Source organism: Leguminivora glycinivorella, chromosome 7 (genome assembly GCF_023078275.1).
Source record: "Leguminivora glycinivorella isolate SPB_JAAS2020 chromosome 7, LegGlyc_1.1, whole genome shotgun sequence".
NCBI classification, from domain to species: Eukaryota; Metazoa; Arthropoda; class Insecta; order Lepidoptera; family Tortricidae; genus Leguminivora; species Leguminivora glycinivorella.
Genome location: NC_062977.1, coordinates 6,865,746 through 6,875,098, shown reverse-complemented (window position 1 = coordinate 6,875,098; position 9,353 = coordinate 6,865,746). Strand labels below are relative to the sequence as shown.

Genomic DNA, 9,353 nt, shown 5'->3' with positions numbered 1-9,353 from the left:
AAGTCACCGAACAAATGTTGATCAGTATAAGGAGAATAGCCTAGAGTTCAATTCTTCGCCTTTGTTACAGGCCCTACTCTGTATAATATTATACATGGGAAAGTGTGTGTGTCTGTTTGTTTGTCCGTCTTTCACAGCAAAACGGAGCGACAAATTGACATGATTTTTAAGTGGAGATAGTTGAAAGGATGGAGAGTGACATAGGCTACTTTTTGTCTCTTTCTAACGCGAGCGAAGCCGCGGGCAAAAGCTAGTAATATATAATCTTAACTCAAAAACTTGCAACCTTGCTTACCTTAGTATTACAGCGGGACAAATCCCGACTGGGGGGGGAGGGGGCATTTGTAACTGATCCATTTTTTCCATCATTACACTTTGATGTTGAGTTCTACATGTATCCACTGAACACGCCTACAATATATAAACCAGAGGACACTCCATTAATGCAAACATTGTAAAACATGGAAAAAATGGATCAGTTACATTTGCTGCAGTCGGGATTTGCCCCGCTGTACCTTACCCCCAATTCGTATCGTAATAAAATAAATTAGGCTTTAAACTACCGTGCCCCCGCCAAGTGCCATTATAGTTTCTTTTTAGGGTTCCGTACCTCAAAACGAAAAAAACGGGACTCTTATATGATCACTCGTGCGTCTTTCTGTCCGTCCATCTCGCACAGCCGATTATTTTGGATACTACTTACCCAAATATATTTAATATTTTATTCTCTTTATTTATTTTAACTCTTAGGCTAGGCTATTTTATGATATGATTATAAAAGCCAAATACAAAACCACTTACAAAACAATACAAAATATATAAACACATTATAAAAAACCTAACCTAGGGTGCCGCCAGCAGCGGGGCAGGGCCCAAGCTGCCGGTGGTTAGAGCTGCAGAGAGAGGAACCGTCGGACTATCCGTGTCCAAGATCACCGCCTTCTGCATCTGGCCCTTGATCCAGCCACCTAGCGAGAGTCTCTTAAGATGTTGGTCGAGACTCTTCGCTATGAGACCGTACGCTGAAACGATTTTTTTAAATTATTCTTATCAAATCTAACTTACTTACCTAATGAAGTACCTATTAACTATAAGGTTATTATCAGTTGATTTGGAATAGAAAACAACGTAATTACCTAAATATACTTATTCCAACCAAACTCGATACATTCCCCGCTACGGAAACTCACTCAAAAGTTAGCAAGAAGTTCCTCCATTCAATGTTCGTAACTTTGGATATCTACTTGTCTTTGATACAAGTTTGTTTCTGCAGAGGATTTCGGATAAGGGGTGAAATAATCAATATGAACTGGCTTAAGAAGGTATTCTTTTGAATTGCAAAACTGAAGAACAGGTGAAGTAGCCGAATGGCATTTCTGCGACGCGAACGAAAACGAAACGCCGCGAAAGGTAGTCTGGCTCTGTCGCGCCAATACGCAAGAGCAATAGATATAGATATCTACGAGCGTGTCGTTTCGTGGGAGTTTGTACCTTTCGGCTACGTACCCAGATATAGGAAATTCAGGGGGCAAAATCTTTGTGACAAATATAAACTCAAAATGGAAAAGGAGATAATTGAAATGTGTCACACAATTCTGTAATATTTACATTAAATAGACATAATTTAAATTTTAACAAAGTAATATTTACAAGCATGGAAAAACAAGTACCTATAGTTCAGTCAGTTTATCGTTAGTCCAGTCAAGAAATATGTGATTCCTGAAATCTGGATATCCAGTAATGTTTAACATTACATTACTGGATATCCAGAGACAATTTTTTTCTTTCTACGACATTTCTGTTAATTAAAGTTGATTATAATAAAGTAGGTATGTAATTAAGAATATGTTTTGTAACACGTAATGTATCTAAAACACGGCCAAGGCAAAGATGATCAGAAAACCATTAGAAACAAGTAGGTAGTACGGTAGGTAATCATTTGAGCATTAATATCTAAATAACCTTCCCATAACACGCCATTTAAATCTGCTTTAAAACCTTTTAACCTCAAATTGAATACGGCACGTTCGATCAAATCTAATGCAGCCATTAAAATAAGCACAAAAAACCAATCCAATATTGGCGAACAGCTGCCAATTTCATGGACCATTAGTGTTACGCGGCGTCAATTTTTTTCCATAACACTTCACTCTAAAAAAAATTTGTTTGCTCCTATCAATATTTTGATCGTCGTAGTCAAGCATCTTGATTCCATACGAGCCTGATAAGATCTTAGACAAATGGAATAAGGTAATTTTGATTGCTCTTACTTTTGCAACGGAACTGAGACAATTAAGATCTTGTTCAATAATTACATGAAAAATAATTAGGCGAACTAAATTACCTTAGTAAGTTCAACTAAGCACTTGATAATTATTATCATGATACGTAACTGTATCAACTAACGCAAACCAGTTAGTTCAACTATGACGTTGCTCAATATTAACATGGAGAATGATTGTATTAATTATTTGACCTAAATAAATTCAACTAAGAACATGATTACATCTACTTACGAACCTTGTGAGTCTGAACTAAGATATTGGTCAATTTGAATATTAATTGTTTAATCAATTCAACTAAGACATCTGTCAATATTAACATGAAGCATTACTGTATTAACTATTTAATCCGAATAAGTTCAACTAAGAACATGATTACATCTACTTACGCACCTTGTGAGACTGAACTAAGATATTTTTCTATTTGAACATGAATTGTTTAATCGATTCAACCAAGATGTAGGTCAATATTAACATGAGGCATTACTGTAGTAACCATTAAAACCAAATAAGTTCAATTAAGGACATGATTACATCGATATACACACTTTGTGAGAGTGAACTATGATATTGTTCAATTTGAATCTTTGTTTTGTTATACATTTCAACTGAGAAGCTTGTTCAGTACTATCATTCATGTTCAATTGTACTATGACTTACTTTGTCTCATTTACTAAGACAACAACCCCTTATTGATAATTGTCATAAAACACCACGGGACTGAATTAGACAAATTATGTTTTATACCTATTTACAAATACATACGTTAACTTGACAGATAACATAAAACGATTCATATCTAATTCAGGCTGGTGATGCGTTTATGAATAACGCCATAAATAAAACAAAAGTTATAAAAAAATGACATTTATTCATAATATACTTGGCACCTACTACTACTACCTACTTAGAATAAATAGTTTTTTTCTTGCGGCGGTTATCACATCACAGCTAACCTAACAACTTACAAGTTCAATGGAGGAAGAAATCGAAATTTTAAAAACATGGGAGTTGGAGAACTTAAGACGCTACAGGAGCGAAAATGCTAAAATGGAAAGGAGCCCCCTTTCAATTTGGGAATTCAAATTTAATATACAAGTGTTATTAACTAGATTTATCGAAAAAAATGTCCATTAAGAACTCAGTTAAAAAATATTGCGAAAAAAATCTTTAAAATCGAGGTTCCGCTCTCGACTGTTTCCCCCTTCAAAATTAAGTCAATCGTAACTAAATTTGAGAATCTGAATAACAATGAAATAATCAGTGTCGGACCGTTCAGTTTTTGTGGCTAATTGTTACCAATTTTGAATACCACACCTTTTTTACGCCATAATCAATAACACCGTTTTTGAAAATTTTCGATGGGCTCTAGCGTCTTTAAAAATAAGAATCTAAAAAAATCAAAACGGTCCGACACAGATAAAAATTATTATAATCTGTCTTGCAAAAATCATTGCTGTATCTTGAAAAACCAGGGAGGAAATAGTCGAGAGCGTTTGTATGGAGAATAGATCACTCCTGTATCGTCTTAATACCAGAGTTCACCAGTAAGTACAATGTATTATATTTTCATTGTATTATATATTTTGTAGCACGTATCTACTGCGTTCATAATGGACTGTCTTTCATAGATTATCGATCTGCTGACAACAACTAGAAATGATTCGATTTTTTCAAGAGACTCACCCACAACAATTATGTATGGCTGGCATGACAATCCTATTTTTTGAAGTGTGGCTATGCGAAGTTCGATGGTCTGGCTAATTTCTACACTAGAGCGGATATGCTTTATGAAACCTTCCCTTACTTCCATTTTACTGGGCTTCCAATTTTGACTTGCACCGGAACCTCGCTTCTTCTTTTGGCGGACTGCCGCAGTGTTCAGCAAAAATGGAATGGTGAGAAATCCGGCTATATTCGTTGTTTCCTCATAGGGCGCTATAAAAATGGGACTAGTTAGTAAAATATTATTACAAACGATATAATATAAGGAAAGATCAATGCGGGTAAGTGAACAGTGGGGCAACTGAAACGAGCCACGAAGGTTAAACAAACTTTGCCACCGAGTGAAATACAAAATTTTACACTACACCGACACAAACAAAATATTAACTGTAAAACATCTAACTAAATCAAATCTATCAAGCTTGAGATATCCAGTTAAAATTTGTATGAAATTTCTTTGCACTCTTGTGGACAAAATGCAGTTTTGCTATCTGTTTTTGAAGACTAAAGAGAGCCTTTGCCAGTCGGTGTGGTGAAACTAACTATTTTAACATAGACAACATCTGCTTTATCAATTTTATCATATACTTACAATTGGTAAGTGCAGTAAGTTCGACTTTTTGTATTTCAGCTGTTCCTGAAGATTTATTTTCATTGATGGAAAATTTATAAACAAATTGTCCTAGTAAATTTCATGTGCTTTTGAAGTCGTTAAGCCGCTGGAATGATAAAACAAACAATTAAAAACAAAAAGTAAAAAGAAACGAATGCAGTATTCAGTTATACATATAATAATTATTTTAAAGTTACATAGTAAAAAGTGACTTAGCTAGTTAATGTTATTATATTTACCAAAGAATATCCTTGTGGTTTTTTGAGAGCAGAATATTTTCAAAATAGTGATGCAGAGTCCAATGACTTTTCCACAATCTGAAAAATATTTAGAAACTTTACTTTTCATTTGCCTCTTTAATTAATATAATTATAATACAATTAATTACAGTCATAACCTATACACTCACAGTATAATGTATCATAATAATAAATAAATTAATTAATGTAATAGGACATTCTTACACAGATTGACTGGGTCCCACAGTAAGCTCAAGAAGGCTTGTGATGTGGGTACTCAGACAACGATATAATTAATAAACAAATAATTATATAAATAAAAAACATCCATGACTCAGGATTCTCAGGAACATACCTGTGCTCATCACACAAATAAATGTCCTTACCGGGATTCGAACCCAGAACTGCGGCTTAGTAGGGACGGTCACTTAGTCACTACTCGCTAGGCCAGCCCGGTATCTTGCCTAACAATGCAGTTATATTAAAAATATTATTGTGATAAGATGAGTATGTTACTTCAAAAATGGTTGGAATAAAATCTTTCTCTGGTATGTTGGTCTGCCTATGCAGTATTCATTTATTGAATTGTAATTCTTATAATGTTTTTTACAATAAAATACAGAACCTCCTCCTTCTAGGTAAAGAAGTCTGTTAGAAACTGCTTACCCTGGAATTATAACTGGGCTCTGCTTTCTTCTCAGCAATTGCAGATGGCACATTTTCCTTTTCCGAGGACAAGTTTTCCTTTTCTGAAGTTTCTATAACTATTAGGTCTGTGCTTATGTTAAACTCAGAAAAATCCATCAGGGTCTGGAAATGAATGATACAATTAATATCACATACCATACTACAAAATTATGAACAGCGTGGAAAAATATTTGGCCCTAGAGGAACCGTATTGCATCTTTTTTTAACTCAAAGTTAATATTTTTCAATATTGCTACAATATCTATAATTGGGGGCCATTATGCTAGCAGACAAGATTTAAAATTGAAACAACTCTTAAGGGCAAAAGGTAATTATTTCTCTGTTAATTAATCTATTACAAAGGACTCCACTGAGCCTTGCCTTATATTATGAAATTACTCTCTAATTTACTAAGTTTACAGAGCCGAGGGCTAGCTACACTTGAACATGAGACTAAGGTTTTAAATTATTTAAGGGAACAAACGTGGATCAGCGAACTCTTGAGTTAAAACTACGGGTAGAAACGGTGTACGGCGGATATTAAAATAAAAGGTATAGTAACACGGAGGGTGCCAGAACCATAATTATGCCGGTTCGATGATGTAGATAAGAGTGATTGGAAAGGTCTAACCTCAAACGTGCTACGTCAGCCGCCTCAGACCACCACGACTGCCACGTCAGCCGCCTCAGAGATGGTGTCGTGTGGATGACGGCAGCGTCAGCTTGCCGCCTGTAGGTTACCGGAACACAGCGGGGAATGCTGGCGACCGGCGCGAGGATTAGGCGACGCGGCGTGAACCCTGAAATGTGTATACCAGTCTTTAAGTAAAATTCCAAAGACGGCGTCCGTGAGACTTGGATCGCCCGTAGGACAGGGGAATTGCCCCGGAATTCTAATTCCGAACGTCAACGCGTTCTGTGAAACGACCTACTGCTAATTTGGAATTACACATAACCTAAGTGACAATTTGACAAGGTTTTTAAAGAATGTACAATTTACCGTTGGTGGACAAAAGGCGAGCGGAGAGCAGTTTTGCACTTATTTCAACACCCGGGCACGCTGGGCGTCGCCTATTACCATCGGAACATGGTTTTATTAGCGTCCGATTCCGGGGCTGGAAAATATGCAACGCTTTGTTAGAAACTATCCAACTATAAGAAAATACACAACAGAATCACTATCAAAACTCACTCAAACGGGCGATTGCGCCCGATTTTGACTCGGGCTAAAGATCCCCTCGCAATTCTCTCCCTGGCAAAAATAATTCCGGTCTCTCTCATTTTGACGGAACTATAGTTACCATACCAAGTCTAAATCGGCTCGCGCCGCGAACAGCACATGCCGGACGTTCAACGAAAATTGAGCCAACTTAAATGTGTATTTTATAGACAAGAAATTTAAATGTGTATTATTACGAGATTGCATCCATTATCGGCCGGGGCCGCAGCCCAGCAAGCTATTGGCCTCGTGTCATTAGCAACTTGACTAAATAATGAAAAAAATACATTGTACTTACTGGTGAATTTTCGTATTAAGTTCTCCAACTCCCATGTTTTTAAAGATTCGATCACTTACTCCATTGAACTTGTAAGTTGTTAGATCTGTGATGTGATAGATAACCGCAAAAAAATTAACACAAGACGCGTTGACAAATCACTTCGGCGTCAGTGTTGCCAACTCCGATTTTGAAAAACGCTAGGCTAATGTATAGAAGATGTCTAAAATACGTTAACATTTTTTTTTAAATGAGTCTACCTCGAATTAAAGGCATAAAGGTACTTAAAATAAATGATTAAAAATAATTCATAAATGATTAAAAATAATTCAGTACCTATCTAAAATTGAAATGCCGTCAAATGATACCTAATGTGCAGTAAAATTCACCTTTGTTATTTGGTTACGAGTCTGTTGTTTTTTAGCAATATATTTGATGGAATTTTTATTTTAACTAATAGATAGTAATCAATAGTAAAGTAATCAATAGTAAATTACGATACAAGTGCGAAAAATGGGAAATTTGAAACGAGTTGTGATTAAAACACGAACGAAGAGAGTTTTTTAAATCGACAGGAGTAGTGAATTACCTATAATACTTATTCTATTCGTACATGTATCGTACAACGTTTTACAATACATACCATAATTATGTAATAGTACATTACGATACAAGTGCGAAAAGGTGGAAGTTCGAAACGAGTGGCAATAAATTAAAACACAACAGAAGGGAGTGTTCTAAATCAACACGAGTTACGAATTTCCTTTTCGCACGTGTATGGTACGACGTTTTTCAGTACAGATGGTCCTCCGAAGTTTCGACCTGACAAGAAATGAATCACTTTTCACACTAGTGCGTAAAAAACGCAACATCTGTACTGAAAACTATATTATAAGTCAATAAAAATATATATTAGCCCCAGTGTCAATATATTGTAAGTAATATATTATATGTTGCCCGTGTGGTGACGGGTTAATAATTTCACAACCCCTTTCTTCCCGTGGGTGTCGTAGAAGGCGACTGTGGGATACCTATGGGTTAAATTGTGGCGTAGGCGAGAGGCTGGCAACCTGTCACTGCAATGTCACAGTTTCGTTTTCTTTCAATCCCTTATTTGCCAAGAGTGGCACTGAAACGAGTAGATTCATGTGCTACCCCTTCATGGGATACAGGCGTGATTGTATGTATGTATGTATGTATATTATAAGTCATAATTTATTGATTATTTCTCCTCATTTCCTCGCAAATTAGGACAAATTAAATAAATATACTAAAGCAATCTAAGCCTTGGAATGCTTGAATTTTCTGCCTTAACATGTACCTATATAATTATATGCTTAAAATCCTTGCACTTTAAGATGAAGCCTCACGCGCCACGCCGAGTCACGTGATCACGCGTATATATATAGCGTAACCGAAATTGCTCTAGTGTGGCTTCACCCTTTAGGGCTTCTAGATAGAACTTGCTACAGGCTCTGCGCTGCTTTATCCGGCACTGCGTCTGAGCTGAGCCAATTATAGCATTTTTTCTGGGAAGGGGTGGATCCGTTCCTGACTTGGATACTCATGAAGAATACAAAACTGAACCCATATCGAGTCCGGCTATGCTAACGCTGCAGCGTTTTTGATAACAGTGTGCAAGCGTTATTGCGATTATTAAATAACTTTAACGATTCTGACAACACTTTCATAGTGGGCTATCAAATATGAAAAGCATGGTTAGCTTAATAGGATCAGCATGGCAATCCGTAAATAACTCACCCTTCCATTTATTTTGAAAATTGTTATATTACATCGACGTCCGCCACACACGAAAATTCATAATAAAATTGAATACCATATGGCGATGACAAATATGGTTGCTTTCAAGTTGATGCCTTAGACCAAATATGTAAAAATATGTGCCCAATGCTAAATAAAAATTTTCGATGAAAGAGCCGTGAAAATATCCCAGATCTGGTATATTTTATTCCGAGTTGGCAACACTCGCACGCGCTGCGGGAGGGGCGCGGGCGGAAGGCGGATGTACAAACGCTTACCCCTACTATTCACTTGATTGATCAGATTACCAATTATTTAATTTGTTTATTATGATAATAGATTTAACAATTCATTCTTAGTAGAACTCAATTCATTTCGTAATTGATACAACAATTTGATCATAATGGGATTGAGAAATGTATCTTCGTTGTTTCAAAATTTTATATGTCTAGAACTATTGACATACTTATCTGTCTTAAAGAATTAGTTGAGGATTGAAGCAACCTAGATTTAGTTTATGTCAAATACCAAGTCTTATTTGAATCAACAA

The 9,353-nt window shown here is 36.1% G+C and overlaps 1 long non-coding RNA gene across 1 annotated transcript; it reads right to left on the bottom strand.

Annotated features, from left to right (window-relative positions):
- Positions 1–3,133: 3,133 nt before the first annotated feature.
- LOC125228381 lies at positions 3,134–7,301 on the bottom strand. Its single transcript, XR_007177279.1, has 7 exons — positions 7,064–7,301; positions 6,547–6,661; positions 6,178–6,346; positions 5,526–5,669; positions 4,860–4,937; positions 4,600–4,726; positions 3,134–4,220 (listed from the first exon to the last, which is right to left on the bottom strand). It is a non-coding gene; the product is annotated as an uncharacterized LOC125228381 (long non-coding RNA).
- Positions 7,302–9,353: the final 2,052 nt, after the last annotated feature.